Below are 18,518 nucleotides of genomic sequence, written 5' to 3'. Positions count from 1 at the left end.
ACGTCACATGCTGACAAAAGCGATCGTCTTCTGTCGCTTTTAGTCAGTGTGCTTTTATCTGTCGAAGGAGTAAACGAAGTGAAAAACAAAATCCGAAAATGGCCGCGAAAAAACGTAAATTTACTTATTCGTCTCTTATTACGGTTTTGATTAAGAGGACAACAAAGTGTTTTGTGCCATTGACGTAATCTCGGGATGTGCTTATTATCAGGAGAAATATGATGTGACGAACTTCCTACGGCATTTTCGCTCACAACACCCGGATTTCTATTCGAATTGATAAAAAAAAATCAAATATACCAAGCTTCAAAAACAACTAGATTGAAAACCTCTGAACACATAATGCGTTCCGATATCATTGCCAAGATTTGCTTGTCCAGTGGCCGTTAGGATACCGCCAAGCGCTTCTGGAGCTGCCCGCGTTCGAATCGACTCCCGGCGAACAACGGAAATCTTTTGATAATGATAATACTGTCAATTCGATACGGCCCTGCTTCAGCCCCTCGCAAAGTGTGGTGGGGCGGTGGGGAGTGCAAGTGCAACATATCCAGTTTATTATCCAAAGCGCGGAAAAGTAATCAAACCTTAATTCAACACGTACGACTTTGATCTTGATCTCTTCCTTTTGGCTGGCTTTGGCCGCACGTTGCTACCTTCCAGTCTTGCACGCTCAATTATTTCCTCATTGCAAAATTCAGTGATACCTAGAAGAAGCAAGCCAAGCACTTGACTTCGGTTGAATGCGCACCCGGAGAGAAAGCAGTAAAGTAAAGTAGCTGTTTCGAGCTCACATCAGATAGCGGACGGAAGCGTGTGCAGAGCTGATCGGGGCTGGGTGTTCAAGGAAGCGAATCGTCCTGAATCCGTCCCTTTGATGGAGCGCGCTGATGTGGCTAAGAAGATGCTCTCCAAATGGAAAATGCATCGAACGAAGTGTGATTTCATCCGGCAGATTTGATCCCAAAGATGACGATGATGATGATGATGCATGATGCATCTCGCGTTCGGGGTACGTGATATATCTTGATTTCGCGATTGCCGCAGGTCTCGCGGATGCTTGTGCTGAAGCTATCGGTAGCGATTTACGAAGACATCACGTGCACGTTCGAAGCTTACCGATATCCGCGGTTCGGTGGCTAAATTGATTGATTGCTAGGTCAGCAATGTTATATGATGATGGTGGTTCAGTAGTAGTTCGTTTCCTTCTTCGAAGCTCAATGATTCCATTGGAATTTGTGATTTTTTTTTTCAGTAGTACATTGAGAATATTATGAGAGTTACAAATCAGAGTTATAATTACCATGCCTTTAGCACTGGACTAACTGACGACCAGCAGAGACAACTCAGATGAGTCAGAAATTTAAATATTGTTTAATATTAGCCCCAAAATATTGTTTGAATATAAACAAATATCAGCTCTTAGATAAGAAATCCTGATAATTCGCCTGGACTTGATAACTTTGAGAAGTAAACGCGTAGCTATTCAGCAAGACCAAACTGAGGGTCGTGGCTACTATTTCATCGGGTCGTCATTCTAGTGCATAGAGTGCTTACCAGACGATACTCACATGCTTCTTCTGCTTGACATTACGTCCTCACTGGGACAGAGCCTGCTTCTCAGCTTAGTGTTCTTATGAGCACTTCTACAGTTATTAACTGAGAGCTTTCTTTGCCGAAGTAACCATTTTCGCATTTGTATATCGTGTGGCAGGTACGATGATACTCTATGCCAAGGGAAGTCAAGGAAATTTCCATTACGAAAAGATCCTGGACCGATCGGGAATCGAACCCAGACACCTTCAGCATGGCTTTGTTTTGAAGCTGCGGACTCTAACCACTCGGCTAAGGAAGGCCCCTTCACATGCAAATTGGTCAATTAGCAAAGAAAGCTCTTAGTTTATAACTGTGAAAGTGCTTATAAGAACAATACGCCGAAAAGCAGGTTCTTTTCCAGTTGGAACGTAACGAAAGAAAGAAGAAGAATTTAGAACTTTTAGGTTATTTTTTTATGATGACTATCAAACTTTCATGCCAAACACTTTTGAATGCTTTTTCTATGCTAAGAGGGTGTAGCAAGAATTTTTTTCCCTAGAGGGGGGCAAGCAAATTCTTGTTTTACAGAAGTAAGTCTGCCGCAACAATCACGATTTCAATTCAGGCTGTGAACCGTTTCACCGATTCCATTAACATTTAGTTAAAATTTTACAGTTCGATAGTTATTTCCCCTGCGGTTTGCTCTGGAGCATGGTTAAACTTGACAGATCAAAAGTTATTTTCCGCTCCCGGGAATTTGAGAATAATATCCATCTGTCAATTTTGTTCTGAAATACTACTCGACTGTCAAATCTCAAATGGGTCGACCACGAAGTTTAATTTAACTATTTGATTGGAAAATATCTATCGAAATGTCAAATTTTAACTTAAAGTTAAACGGATCGTTGAAACGGTTCACAGCTTTAGTGGTTTGCATAGATTTGTATTGATTTCATTTGTGTGTGACATCTAGTCTAGTCTAGTAAAAAATCCCTAATAAATTTTCCCAAAGAACTCACAAGGCATATGCTTTGTGATTCTTCCGCGAACTTTTCAGGTTCAAGCATGTGTTTTTAAGAGATTCCTCAGACCATTCCCACGGGGTTTCCTCCATGAATTATTTTCCTACTTTTTCAGTGCATTCTCCAATAACTCAGCTGTATCTGGATTCACTGGGTTCTTACTGAGATTCCCACGGAAAATCATGCCTCACGGTGCCCTGACAGACCATTATTATGAAAACAATTGTCCATCAAATCTGACCCAGACAACCAAAATGTACGTATAACGAAATCATCTGGAGGCTTTGTATGTGCAACATTTCACTTATAAGATGCCGCAAAAAGGCCATCTACGTACAAAAGTGGAGGCAATATGCGTGCATATATTATGTGATGAATAACAACATACAATGCGAGTGTATAAATATTCTACCGAACTAACCTGTGATCTTATGCGACTTAACTTATGATAACAAATGTTGATTTGACAGCTGCTACGAATCAAGCATGGGAAAATTCACTCACTCACCCGAACGCTACCGATAAAATATCTGCAAAGTATCTGCTGCCACCGAATGTTCAATGACTGCAGAACGCTACTAGGGTGAGCGCCATCCCGACGAATCGTAAACGATTGAGATAAACCGAAAATGAAAAGATATACGGAGCGAAGAGAGCACCTATCCTCTCTTAAATTGGAGACACGAAAGAACGCGTTCGCCATTCGATCACTGAAAGCTTCCTGCCAAATGTACAGATTTTGCGTTCACTGAAACATTTCGCCTTGTGTATTACCAGTCAGTGAACGCTCTTCAGCTCTCAAATACGAATGCCACTCGTGCGGAATCGGAATGTAAAGAATCATTCGCTACAGCAATCGGATGCCTTCGGCACAAGGAGTCGGTAGTGAATCATTCTGTTGCCGTTTTTATCTAACTTGTCGCTCGGCGAACAGGAAGAAAGCGCATTGGAAATTGAAACACTCAGCTTGGTCGGAGAAACTGCAATCTCGCTCTTGACCGCTTGTGGGTGTGAGCGAGAGAAATGCAATATTCGAGTGAATGTTCCCCATGAATTGATTCGACTTACTTTGTAAGAGTGTACGGGACGAAACAAAATGTACAAATGAACTCAGAAAACAAGTGTTTTATACCAGGAAGCTCATCAATCTAACGAGTTTATCCACGGTGTTTTGCGGGTTTGATGTAATTAGTATGAATATACGAGTTGAAACGTGAATTTTCATGCGATTTCTGGTTGTCTGGGGAGTACAGGGCTCGATTCCTGAGGTTATTTTGCACTTTTCACCAATTAAAAAAAATCCCCAGGAGGAAAACAACGGATCTTAGAATAAATGTAGTACAATAATAGTTAGAAGCAAGCATGGGAAACACTCACTCAGTTATTGCGTTTCCCTCACTCGCTTCCACGCACAGTTGGGAGCGAGAAATCCGTTTTTCTAATCAAGCCGAACGCACAGTGGCGCATGGCCGGACAAAACCTCAAAAATTCATGTTCTCAAAATCACTCAAAATTTGAGATTGACTTGTTTAGTTTTTGATTTTTGGCAGCATCATAAGTGTGAGAAAGTCAGCAAAATTGGCTTGTTTAAAATTTATCAACTATGGTTCACCGAGCATACTTCAAACAGCTGTACAGGGTGTCCGCAAATTATCCGTACAAACTTTGAAGATCTGGCTCTATATAATCAAGCATGATAAATTCAATATTCTTGCATGGTTTTAAACATTGGTTTATTATATTCTTATGAAGTAAGTTTGACACATTTCCGATTTAAATTTTTTTTTTGCAAAACCAAGTCAAATGTATTGAGATTTCTTAAAATGAGCTGTTTTTCGAGCTTTATGACGGAAGAGAAATGTCCATAGAACTCATTGGATTTGAACCGTATAATTTTCTATTTTCAGTCTAACTTGAAGCCACGAAACTGCAGATAACTTCAAAATATAATAGGACATTTGGATTCATCTCTTTTAGATTTTAGGGATAACACATCTCCAGTATAACTACTAGCGGCCCTCAGGAAAAACGTCTCCGAAAAATTTTAGTTTGCCTATCTCAGTAACAAGCAATGATTTCGAAATAATTTGAAGTTGTATTTTGTGTTATCATATAGATGTATTATAAAAGATACATGAACATTGATTTTTCATTGTTTTCAATGCGAGATCATCTTTCCAATGATTTGCTGTTCGGATAATTTGCGGACACCCTTAAGGCTTTGATTTGACTATAATCACACATTTTTCAACACATTTAGTTGTTATTTGTAGCAAAACATGTTTTTAACAAACTTCCTTCAAAATTTTGGTAAATTTTCAATACATCGTCCGTTTTATGTGAAGTGTTTTGGTGAAATGAGTCACTCATTATGAACCAGCTTAGTATCCATACTTTCAGACGTGCAATAGTTTTGTTTGCCCCTCTTTGGCCCTAAAGGTGACAACTCCATTTTAATTTTTCATCATAAATTAAATTCCATCATTCAAATCTGTACAATGCGTTCAGAACTCTACTAAAATTTCTAAAAGGAAATTAAATTGGTGTCTTAAGTTCTGCTTTATGCACAAATAAATGCATTACAACCAATATTTTTGTAATACTAGCTTTTTTATTCGATTGGATGAAAGAACTTAATGTGGACAATTTTTACTAGAAAATCGAATTTCTTATTTAACAATTATTTCCAACGGGTGATATCCAAGATAGTTATTAGATTACCATTATTAAGCGATTTGAGATGTATTTGAGGTTTTGTCCGACCTTTGTATGAAGGACCGCCACTGGGGAACGTTTCAATTTCCAGTGCCCATTCTGTTTCTTCGGCGAGCACCAAGCGCAACAAAAAACGGCATCTGATTGAGCCGCTACCGATTCTGAAAACCGAAAGCAGCCGAATGCAATACCGAATGATTGCTTACATTCTGATTCCGTTCGGATGGCATTCGGGTTTGAGTGTTGATGAGCGTTCACTGACTGGCAATCCGCACCACGGAATGATTGAGTGAGTGGGAATCCGCTCAATCAGTTCAATGCATTCGGCGAATGGATGCTTGGTTAGAAGATAGGTCATGTTGTTAAATCGATTTGAGCAAGTTTCAAATCTGGAATAATTTGGTTGCTCTGGTACGCTCATTTCATTATAAGAATGAACTTACGCGGATGTCTTCCACGGGGCCACTGACCTCCACCCGGTTGCTGCAAGTTTTTATTCCGGCATTCGCACCATATGATCAGCTCATTAAAGTTTGCCGTATTTTTTTCGCTTACTAGTCTTCGTTCCCGTTCTTAAATAAATGAGGTTAGAGAGCCAATAATCAGTGTTTTATACAGGGAAAATTGAAAATTATGTTCCATTTTGGCATGCTTGCATTCATCGTTTCTCTTTGCATTATTATTGAAAACTGTTTTACTTTTCGAAACACTTTTCAATGTTGTACGATAGAGAATTGTGAAGAATTGATCTATGAAGTTAGATAAACCTTTATCAAGCAACTGTGAAGAAATGTCGTTTCCCTTTGCAAGTTGCGGGTCCCAAATCTGATTACGTAATCCGTAAAAGGAGATTTTTGCAGCCAGAACACGTGTTTTTACTTCACGGGAACCAACCTTTCCAATAAAGTAATGGTCTGCAAAGTAGTATATGCGACGAAACGCAATATTGTAAATTCAGTAGATTCGGAAACTCATCTCCTTTTTATTCCATGTAATTCACAAAAAATGGCAGAAACCTCGTCTACCATTCTTACAATTGATTGTATTTATCCATTTATCAGGGAAAGCTTTCCCAGTTCATGTTTAGATATTACCATCTTCTCTTTAAATCTATGATATTACCTGCCACAACGTCGTTACTAAGTCGAACATGAACTAGAAGTCAATAAACAGATTGATGATTAATTCTATTAAAACGAAGTAAATGATTACAGGTATATTGAATGGAAGTTCTAGTGATGTTAATGTAGTAGGTATTGGAGATTTGTTTGAAGTTGTTAAAGATTTAGTTAATCTTCGAACACTTGTGACATATGACAATCATGTTTTCCGTGTAGTTAACTCCTGTTGTGGTTTTACGTACAATGCTGAGGGCAATTCCCTGTAGATATTTTTCTGGATGAATCCCTGTAATATCCCTTGCAGAAATCCCTGGAGGAACTCCAGGCACAATTTCTGTAGGGATTGCTGATGGTACTCCTGGAGCCCTATCTGATCGGGTCTGAAAATAATCTGGTTGCGATCAAAACTTCCCCGTGAAGGAATCTCTGGCAAAATCGTTGTATGTATGTCTCTGCATAGATTATCTTGGATAAATTTGTGGATAAATACATGGAGGAATCTTCAAAAAAAATCCTGGAGAAATAGCCTTTGGAGAAATTCTCCCCCAACACCAATGTTTTCATTACCAATTTGATTGGCTTTCCTTTCACACTACACAACTTTCTACGGTTACTATGCAACGCAAGTTCGCCGAACCAACATGTTTGAATGTACGAATATGTTCCTACAAAATTTTTGCTAGTAGTTCGTGCATATATTACACAGTTTGCGCAAACATTCGTGTAACTTGCACAAATGTTCGTGACTTGCACGCACTGTGTAATCGAAGCTTTAGCCAGCTCACCCGCAGCTGACCACGCCTCACGCCCACTTACTGCTAAGATTGATAAACCTCCCTTCAAGAAACCTTGGTCAATTAATGTATGGGCCTTTGCACAGAAATCAGTCTTACTCTTTCACTCCTTCACAAAATTAGTAAACAACAAGTCCAGTAAACGTCAAAGCCTCTTACTAAATCAAAACAGTGCAGAGCCCCATTGAGGGCACGGTAAAAAGAAGCAAGGTATTATACTCCGAAAAATGACACTTGGCAGTGACGTCATTCCTATCGCAAACTCGAACGAGTGCAAAAGAAAGCAAGGCCTGCTCTCCTTTACTATCCTCAAGGCCTCATGCTTGACGATAGGAATGGCGACCCATGTTTTGATGGAAAAGCGTTGTTTACACGTGGGAAGCCTACCTTGTTGTGTAAACCATGTATTGGAGGTAAAACTCTTTTGACATTTCGATGTCCTTACACGAAGAAAACGAAAAACCCATGTTTGAGTATTTTCACTTATTTTTGAGTTATTTTTCTCTTCCTATTTCATTCGCTCCTTCTATTGTTGTCAGAGAGCAAAGAGCAAAACAACCCAAAAACCGAAAATTAGTGCGATCCCTTAAATTTGAGTAAGTAGCATAGTAAAATATCTACAATGTTTTTTCCAGCCATTTCTCTAGACTCTCTCCCAGTGATTTCTCCAAGAATTCCTTCGAGGATTCCTGCAGGGATTGTACCAGTTTTTTTTTTTTTTTCAAGGTAATCTGTATCGCAATCTCTCCAGCGATTTTTCTCCAGTAATTCCACTAGGGATTTCGACAGAGATTCCTCCAGAATTACTGCAGGAATTACTCCAAGAAGAACTATTGATCGTAACAAGATTTTTTTGACCGGTTCCAAAGAGCTCCAGGAATGCCTTCAGCAATTACTCCAGGAAATCTATCAGGTGTTACTCTAGGGAATCCTCCAAATATTTTTCTATTTTTCCAGGTGTTTTTGCAGGAAAATCTGTACAAGGATTCTTCTAGAGATTTTGCGAGGAGTTTCTCCAGTGATTCCTCCATAAGTTCCTCCATCCAATACAATCTTTACTGAGATTTCTCCAGGAATTTCTCCAAGGATTTCTCCGGAAACTTTTCAAGCAATTATTCCAGAGATTGCTCCAGGGATTCGTTCAAGAATTCTTCAAAGGTTTTCTCCTGATATTTCTATATGTAGAGCTTCCTCTAGAAATCTTACCAGAGACTCTTCCAAGGATTTCACCACGAAAATCTCTACAAAAATTCTTGATTTTATCCAGAATTTCCTCCAAAGATCTTAAATAACACTGCGGAACACGATTTTGTCTCAAGCACCATAATACCGCTATTTACTAAATTAAGGGTTGCTGAATCCATTGGCATTTACAGAAATACCATAGCACGTCTAGTTTTTGAGATATTATCTGTAAAAAATGCTAAATTTAACTATTTCAGCCAACTTGCATGCAAGTTTGCCAGCTTGTATGGCAATTTATTTGCTTAATTTGCCTCAGAACTCAAACTTCATGTGTATTACAATACTTATCCACAAAGTTCATAATACTTTTGATGCTCAAAAATTATTGTTTGTTGGTTTAGAAAAGTATTGTATTTTGCCATATAAGAGAAACGAAGAATTTCGTATGAAGACTGCAAGTATGTTGAAAAAATCGATTTAACCACAATTTTATCAATCAATTTCAATCAAATTATATCTGAAATGAAAGTTAAGGTCCTATTTTAGATGTTTGATGGATTAGATCATAATATTTTTGGATAAATCATTGTTTAAATGTCATGTGAACATCGATAAATTCTGTATTTTATACAACTTTAGCGACCTGTAGCTAAAAATTGTGACGTGCTGGAACATTTCTGAGAACAGCATCAGATTCAGCAACCTTAAATCTACTAGATACACAAAATTTGATTCTTGAGACACGCAAAAATGTCATTTTTGTCACGCCGTGTAATTACTCCTGTTATTTCTCCAATGATTTCCACAAAAAATCTCCCCTAGCATACTACTCGAGATTCGTCCAGGAATTATTTCGGAAATTTCTTCCGGGATTTCTCCACGGATTCCACCAGGCATTTTTTCAGAGGTTCCGCCAGGAATTTCTTCGGAGTTTTACAAAAAAAAAACATCAAAATTTTCCTTCAAGAACTTTTTCAGGTATATCTCCAAAAAACATCGATACATGAATCTATTTCTCAAATTTTGTTTAACAGAGATTCGATATTAGCCTCCAAAAATTCCCGTACAAATTCCTCTAGGGATTCCCTCATGGAACCATCCCTGGAGGAATCTCTAAAAAAAAATCATGAAGATAACCATAGACTAATCCTCAGAGATCCCCTCTAGGAAAAATATGAAGAAATCTCTGTAGTATTGCATGGGGGAATTCTTAGAGTAATCTCTGGAAGAATATATGGGAGAATCTCTTAGGGAAACCTTGCCTAATCCCTGGAAGATACACTTAGGAAAGTTCTTATAAAAAATCATGCAAGAGTTTCTGGATGAATACCCAAGGAATTCTCATGAAATTTTTGTTATGTGAATCCATGTGGAGATTTTTCTGGAGCAATTTTTGAAGAAATTTCTGAATAAACTTCTTCTTCTTTTTTCTTCTTCTTCTTGGCATTACGTCCTCACTGGGACAGATCCTGCTTTTCAGCTTAGTGATCTTATGAGCACTTCCACAGTTATTAATTGAGAGCTTTCTTTGCCAAAGTTGTCATTTTCGCAGTCGGATATCGTGTTGAAGGTACGACTATACTCTATGCCCAGGGAAGTCAAGGAAATTACGAAAAGATCCTGGACAGACCAGGAATTGAACCCAGACACCTTCAGCATGGCTGTGCTTTGTAGCCGCAGACTCTAACCACTCGGCTAAGGAAGGCCATTTTTTCTGAATAAAATGCTGAGTAAATCTCTGGAGAAATCCCTAGAAAAGTCTCTGGAGAAATTTCTGTAGGAATCTCTGAAGGATTCTTTAAGTAAATTTCTGAATGAATCGATGATAAGTTACCTGAGTTAATTTATGAAAGGATCTGTGAAGGATTACCTGGGTAAATTGTTGAAGGAATCCCTGTAGAATTTTCTGGAGTAATACTTGGAGGAGTTAATTGTTAATTGTTCCTGACGAATTGAGCAAGATTTTTGATAAATACATGCATAAATATAATCATACTAATATGTTCAGTGTGTTTCAGGAACAATTTAATCCACAACTTAAATCTTAAAGAAAAATACAGTGAAACCTCGATATCGACTCATGGAACCATACTTGAAACAAAATTTAATGGTTACTATGTTGGTCCCCTCAAACAGATTTCCAAAGCGTTTGTTTCCACAACTCGATATTTCCATGAGTCAGTCGACTCATAGAGGTTTGACTGTATAGCTTTTCTATACAATTTAACAGGGTAATCATCACTTGTTAATTTTCAAATAATTCTGCAAACCCTCTTCATTATTTGTGAAACATCCATTGCTAGGTCCAAATGCAATCCGATAACCCTTAAGCTAATAAATTAACATTAATTAAATTATTAATAACCTGAAAATGTCGTGCCATTCCCCCAGAGCCTGGCATTGCACTCAGCAGCGCATTTGCCGTCACGTTTGTTTTCAATTTTTCGCTCCGATTTAATTGCCCTGATAAGCCACTAAATGCTCTCGATTTCGTGCTTCCTTCACACCCCCAAAACACAAAGCGTATTGAACATTGGAAAGAAGGTGCCAACCATAAGTGTCAGAACAGAGATTGATTCCAGTCGTTCAGTGGTGGTTTGGAAAATGCCGCCGTCGTCCCGATGACGAAATAGAATGCCTAACATTTCGGCCCAAGCTGCCTTTTCTGCAGCAGCAGCACAGCACAGTGAAGAGGTGCAATCGATTGTTCCCACAGAATCCGAACGGTGACTGCAGTTAAAACGAACATAAGGTTGCTGGTTGTTTTGGGCCTTGGGGCAAAATGTCGGAAATGCTGCCCGGGTAACTGGTGCAAGGTGTACGTGGTGCACTGTGTGGGTACGGCAAAGCCGATTTTTTTTTTTTTTTTTTGTAGAATTATGAGAAGTGGATCAAAATCCAACTGGGGGACCGACCACAATCGATTGCGAAGGAGCAGCGATTGTTGAGGCAAACGGTGAGTGGCGTTTTGGAACTCTGGTTTGTGGTGCGAGTGGCCTTTGGATTGCCAATTCACTGCGGAACGATACACGTTTCATTGGGAAAAGGTGTTTTACACTATGTTTCATAAATTGAATGATCTCAATCGATTGCAGTTGAACAAGGCACTCAAAATATACGATTTATATAAAATTCAATGTAAAGTCAACATAAATATGGTTGGATGACAAAACATCGAAAGGAGATAATTGGAAGATTATCAACGTTTTATTTCTTCGAAGTTTTGGCTTTCGACGTTTTGTCTTTCGACATTTTGTCGCTAAGCCATTGTAATCCATCTCAATAAGTTTTAAGCCAAGAATGCAAAAAAAAATAATAAAACTGATGTCAAATGTCTGTCTTGACTTCTTCATACTTTCTTATAGGAATTCGACACATCGTCACGATTTCTTAGAATTAAGGTGAATTATCATTTTAATAATCTAGAGAAAGTAAAATTTAATACACAAAGAAAAATCAATGCATTACAGCAATGCGTCACAGAACAGACTATATATTGCGCCAATATCAAGCACATACATTGATTGCGCCAATCATCAATTTAGAATTTAAAATTGCGAGAGTCACCACCCGACCAACCAGTCCTCCGATCTAGATCTTTGTCCAACGATGGCGATCGCCAACGATACAAAACAAATCGGTATCGATCGCTATCGAAACTCGCTGACTGGTTGACCGGGCATATTGTGTGGTCACTCACGTCCAGTTAATCCACATGCATACAAAGCACATTGCCACACACTATCGCTCCTGTACGATACAAGGGATAGGCTTTTTATGACTCTATGACACTACTCCGAACGTCACTACCCCGAAACCATTACCCCGAATGGGTCATTACCCCGAATGCATAACATTTGGAGACTTATTCTTATTATTTAACGAGTTTGGCTCAACAATGTGTTTTTCAAATATTAGAAGATAAAAAAGCAGCTAGTTTTTCAGCAAATAGTTTTTACATGCTATGTTTTGTTTGGATTTGTCGTATAATTTTGGTGAGATTCACACAGCTACATTGCAATGCTCTGAAGAACAGCCTATTTCAAAAAGAGGGGTGAATTTATTATGAAAAGGATAGCAATAATATGCACAAAATTAGGATGTAGTAAAGTCTCTTTTTGAACGTCGGTACCCACCTCCTTTACTCAGTTTTGTAGGTTTCGAGCTACTAGCATTAAGATCTTCTCAAAAATTTTGTTCCGTAAACGATGGTAATGGAAGATCACCCAGAGATAGTCACTGCAAGCATTGCTCTATGAATCCCGCTTAAAGACCAACCTGATAGACAACCGTTCCGCTATTAGCGATGGGCGATTTTGAATCGATGTTCCGAAAATCGATGTTTTCATTCCGATTAATCGATTTTTGAATCGATGTTTGGGGCATCTGAAATCGAGTGAATCGATTCTCTTTATTCGATTCATTTTGTTGAAAATTATCAATATTTTTTAATGGCATGATGAAAAATAAATCAAATTTTCAATAAACCTTTTGCAATAGTAAATCTGTTCTATTGAGTTTCAGAACTGATTTAATTGAGGTATATTGAAATTGAATGTAATTACATTTGGTCTCATTTCAAACTATATTTTAAATTTGAATTCGATTCGAATCGATTCAAAAACATCGATTCAAGAGATTCGATTAAATCGGTGAATCGATTCAGCAGTTCAAATGTGAATCGATTCAGTAACATCGATGTTATAGACAATTTTGCCCAACGCTATCCGCTATAGCAAGGAATTGTTAATACACTTGTACATGTTAGAAAAATGGCGGCCTCTTTCGTTGGTTTGTGGGATCTTTAATTTGAATTTCGATGAGATAACCACTTTTTTTTTCAAAACAATGATGACAGGAAAGTGTTGAGCAAATCCATAAGATCTGTCTGTTTTAATACATGAAGATAAGAGAATGGGAAAATGTCTGATTAAAATTATAGCAGGATTCACTTTAGTGAATGCCTTCAGGATATATTCCTTAAATAAGCTGCTCTACATGGAAATATAAGTGACTAGCTTATCCAACGAAAACTTGAAAGCCTTTTTAAGAAATAAGGGCAAATTTCTGGTGAACTGTTTGCAGCTATAACGTGAATGATTACTGCAACAACGTGACACATCCTGAATTCAAAAGAAAGAAAAATATTTGTTTAAAACCAAAATTGAAATATGAACATCTTGGTGGTGTTCAAATTACCGATGATCACGCAGCTGTTCAGCAAGACCATATTGAGGATTATGGGTTCGAATTCCTCCGGTGGCGGATCTTATGCATTTAACATTTCCTTGACGTCTCTGGACATAGAGGCACATGTGCAAGAATGGTAAATTGACAAGGAAAGCTTATTTTTTAAAATCCCACCTACAAACTTCGTAACGCTTGAGGGGGCAAAAAAATGTTGTGAGTGATTGCCCTCAAAACGTTGCATCCCAGACACAATATGTATGATTTCTATACAAAAAATGGTACGAGGTGGTAGGTACACGCCAAAAATAACATAATGGTGTTATGAAATTTGTGAATGAACCTTTGAATTGCGAAAGTTCCCACTTGGCTGATAAACAGGCACTGTCTCAGCAAGAATGAGAAGAAGATAGTTGCCAACAAGATATTTCGAAAGAATAGCTGACATATAAATGAAGGGAAAATATATGATGAAAATTTTAAAGACGAATTTTACGCGCCATAAATTACCAGTTTTCATGAGAGGCGCATTTTTACCCGCAAAAAAAGATACTGCACTGTATCTCATACTATTCGGAGTAATGGCTCATTCGGGGTAGTGGCGTTCGGGTTAATGACCCATTCGGGGTAATGGCTTTCGGGGTAATGACCCATTCAGGGTAGTGGCGTTCGGGGTAGTGGCGTTCGGTGTAATGGCGTTCGGGATAATGGGATGGAGCCCTTTTTATACAGATCGTCTCCCGATCGTGTATTGATCTTACCACATCTAGCCAGTAGAAGCACCAGATAGCTAGGCAAGAGTAGTTATAAATAAACATCGGCCGTGTTCGGTCGATCTATCCGGAATAAACACAAGTTGTAGTTTGTCATCAAAATAAACAGTGTTGGATTCATTAACCGCGAAATACGAGTTTGTTAATGGCAATATCACCGCGCGCGTCTCCGTCGATACCGGATTGATTATACGAACCCTTCGCTCTATGTGCGTCCTTCGAACCGGATCAATCGCGGTGTCGGACAGTTGCGCGTAGTTGGGAATTGTCTCGCGGTAAAAAGGGAAGCAAGTGCTGGACAAAAGGCGCCCTTGTGAAGTGCAGATAACTGATATTTCGCCATCACGATATTATTATTAGTGCAGCGCGGCTTTGTATATACTCCGCCATTGGAAGTGCATGGTTTTTTTTATTTATTTTTTTTTATTTTTAGTATCATTCCAAACATTACATTCATTTCTTATATCTAAGTGTTCTGTGTTATTAGACAACACTATCATCCTAATTTGGTAAAACAAATTTAAGATTTTATCAACATTTTGTTAACACCATATTACATTTTATTTGCCGTAGCAGTTCAGATTTTTTACAGATGAGTTGATTTCACCTGCTTATAAGAGAAAAAAAAACGCTTTGAATATACTTAACCTAACTTAACCTAAACGTATAACAAATCAATCGTGGCAATAGAAGATTGTAACGATTTTTTCCTGAAATTATTAATTATTTTTTTTACATTTGTTCCAATGTTTCAACATTGGATATTCTATGTAACTCATTGGTACTATACCAGGGAGGAAGCCTCAGAATCATTTTCAAAATTTTATTTTGAATTCTCTACAGAGCTTTCTTCCTGGTATTACAACAGCTAGTCCATATTGGTACAGCATACAACATGGCTGGCCTGAAAATTTATTTGAATATCAAAAGCTTGTTCTTAGGACAAAGTTTTGATTTTCTTTTAATAAGGGGATAGAAACATTTTACATATTTATTACATTTGGCTTGAATGCCCTCATTGTGATTTTTGAAAGTTAAATTCTTATCTAGCATGAGCCCTAGATACTTAACTTCATCTGACAAATTTATTGGATCCCCTCTCATCGTGACAACATGTCTACTTGAAGGTTTCAAATAAAGAGCTTTTGCTTTATGTGGGAATATTATTAGTTGAGTTTTGGAAGCATTAGGAGAAATCTTCCATTTTAGCAAGTATGAAGAAAAAATATCCAAACTTTTTTGCAATCGACTACAGATGACACGCAAGCTTCGTCATTTGGCGGAAAGGCCTGTGTCATCCGCAAACAAGGATTTTTGACATCCCTGAGGTAACTTAGGTAAGTCAGATGTGAAAATATTGTATAATATTGGTCCCAAAATACTGCCTTGGGGAACACCAGCTCTTACAGGAAGTCTTTCAGATTTGGAGTTCTGATAACTAACCTGAAGTGTAGGATTTGACAGATAACTTTGAATTATTCTAACAATGTATATTGGAAAATTAAAGTTTTTTAATTTTACGATCAAACCTTCATGCCAAACACTGTCGAATGCTTTTTCTATGTCTAGAAGAGCAAGACCAGTAGAATAGCCTTCAGATTTGTTGGAACGGATCAAATTTGTTACACGTAAGAGTTGATGAGTGGTCGAATGTTCATGGCGGAATCCTAACTGTTCATTGGCAAAAATTGAATTTTCGTTGATGTGGGCCATCATTCTGTTCAAAATGACCTTTTCAAAAAGTTTACTGATGGAGGAAAGCAAACTAATTGGACGATAGCTAGAAGCTTCTGCAGGATTTTTGTCTGGTTTTATAAATTGGAACAACCTTAGCATTTTTCCATTTGTCAGGAAAATATGCTAATTGAAAACATTTGTTGAATATATCAACTTAAAATGATAAGCTACTTTCTGGAAGTTTCTTGATGAGGATGTAGAAAATTCCATCATCTCCAGGAGCTTACATACTTTTGAATTTTTTTAATGATAGTTCTCACTTCTTCCAAATCAGTCTCACAGGCATTTTCGAAAACGTTCTCTTGTCTGAGAATATTATCGAAGTCCTGAGTATCTTGATTTTCAATTGGACTAGTAAGTCCTAAATTAAAATTGTGCGAACTTTCAAACTGCATAGCAAGTTTTTGAGCTTTTTCGCAATTATTTAGTAAGAATTTGTTTTCCTCTTTCAATGCCGGTATTGGCTTCTGAGGTTTTTTCAAAATTTTAGATAATTTCCAAAAGGGCTTAGAGCCAGGGTCCAATTGAGAAATCTTATTTTCAAAATTTGTATTTCTTAATTGTGCAAAACGTTTCTTGATTTCTTTCTGCAAATCTTGCCATATAATTTTCATAGCAGGATCGCGAGTGCGTTGAAATTGCCTTCTCCTCACGTTTTAAGACGGATCAAGAGTTTAAGATCATCGTCTATAATCACGGATTCAAATTTTGGAATTGCAATGCTCCTGGCTTCAACAATGGAATTTGTTAAAGTTTCAAGAGCATTGTCAATATCAAATTTAGTTTCTAAAGAAATGTTGACATCAAGATTAGAGGAAAAGAAAAACAAACGCGTCAGTAGTGTTGGATCCGTTGAATCTGTTGCATGCTCCTTGTGGGCGAGCGAAGGAATCCGGATCCATTGTGTCCGGTTCGCGTTGCGCGGAAGAAAAAACGAAATACGCCGGTGAAAACGCGTCAGTAGAGTTTGATACGTTGAACCTGTTGTATGCTCCTGTCGAGCGAGCAACGAAATCAGTATCGTGTTTGGTTTGAATAGTGCGGTCGTTCGTGTATATGCTCACGTATTCATTTCGAATTATATATTTATCGTTTACCAAAACGAATCCTTTCCCATATCCAAACTCCCAGTGTTTTCTTGTGGAAGTGCAGAGGACTCCTCGGCTTCTGTAAAGCAAGTAACACGTCAACATTTCCCTCCCATTCCCAAATTGACCTGCATTCGGACGCAGCCGGCGCCGGTATTGTTTATTATAATAATAAGAGCACCAGTATTTACACATTGAGGATGATACTGATCCCGAGTAGCGTCTGTTGATTCCCTGTGTAAGTATTGCTGTTCTTGCAATAACGGAGTAGCAACTGCGGGCGGTCAATCATGCTCATGCTCATGCTCAAATGTTGACATCAAGATTAGAGTCAATTTACGTTTCATATGTATTCCAGTCGGCTCGAAAATAATTGAAAGTGGGGCTGATAGGATTGAGAATCGTTTCATGGGATATTCAAAACGTAACAGGGACATGATCAGAATCAAAATCAGCATGAGTAATCAGTTGGCTACAAAAATGACTAGAGTCGTCAAATCAATCGTAGAAGGATTTCTAGAATAAGAAAAACATGTAGGGCTATCAGAGTATTGAATTGATAAATATCCTGAAGAGCACTCATCAAATAACATTCTGCCGTTGGAATTACTTTGGGAATAATTCCATGACCGATGTTTCGCATTAAAGTCACCAATGACAAAACATTTGACTTATTGCGAGTCAATTTTCGCAAGTCAGTTTGGAGCAAATTAACTTGCTGTCCAGAGCATTGAGAAGGCAAATAGGCAGCTATGAAAGTATATTTACCAAGTTGTGTTTTAACTGAAACACCTAAAGTTTCAAAAACTTTGTTTCAAATGACGAAAACAGTTGATGTTTTATACTCCTATGAATGATGATTACAACTCCACACATGCCCCATCAAGTCGATCATTACGATGCATGTTTATTTATGAATAAGTCAAAATTATCTGCAGACCGGTATTCTATTTTACACTTGAATGAATGCGTAAATGATCAATCGGATAATCCTGCTCACATCAGAATATGGGTCTAAAAGAGATGTTTTGAGGACCTCCCTGGCTTAATAGTACTACCTAGAAAAATAATTAGATTAATTAATAGCTATACACTTATTAAATACAGCTTTTAACTTGACACGTATAAAACTACTATGAATTGTAATGCTTCTGCTTTTGCATCCTATTTGTATCTGCCATATATTGCGGAGAATAACGAATGACAGTAATGGCTGCCACGCGATGATCAGAGTCCTGTGATCAAACAAGCAATTTGTTTGAACTTGAACACAGCTCTCGTGTGCACAAGTTTTGATCAGAACATGAACAGAACGCGTTTAAATGCATCTCTGCCGTGCAATGGGCAATTAAAAAGAAAAAAA

The sequence above is a fragment of the Aedes aegypti genome, chromosome 3 (genome assembly GCF_002204515.2).
Source record: "Aedes aegypti strain LVP_AGWG chromosome 3, AaegL5.0 Primary Assembly, whole genome shotgun sequence".
Lineage (NCBI taxonomy): Eukaryota > Metazoa > Arthropoda > Insecta > Diptera > Culicidae > Aedes > Aedes aegypti.
The sequence above is the reverse complement of the archived record's forward strand: the minus strand, read 5'-3'. Positions refer to the sequence as shown.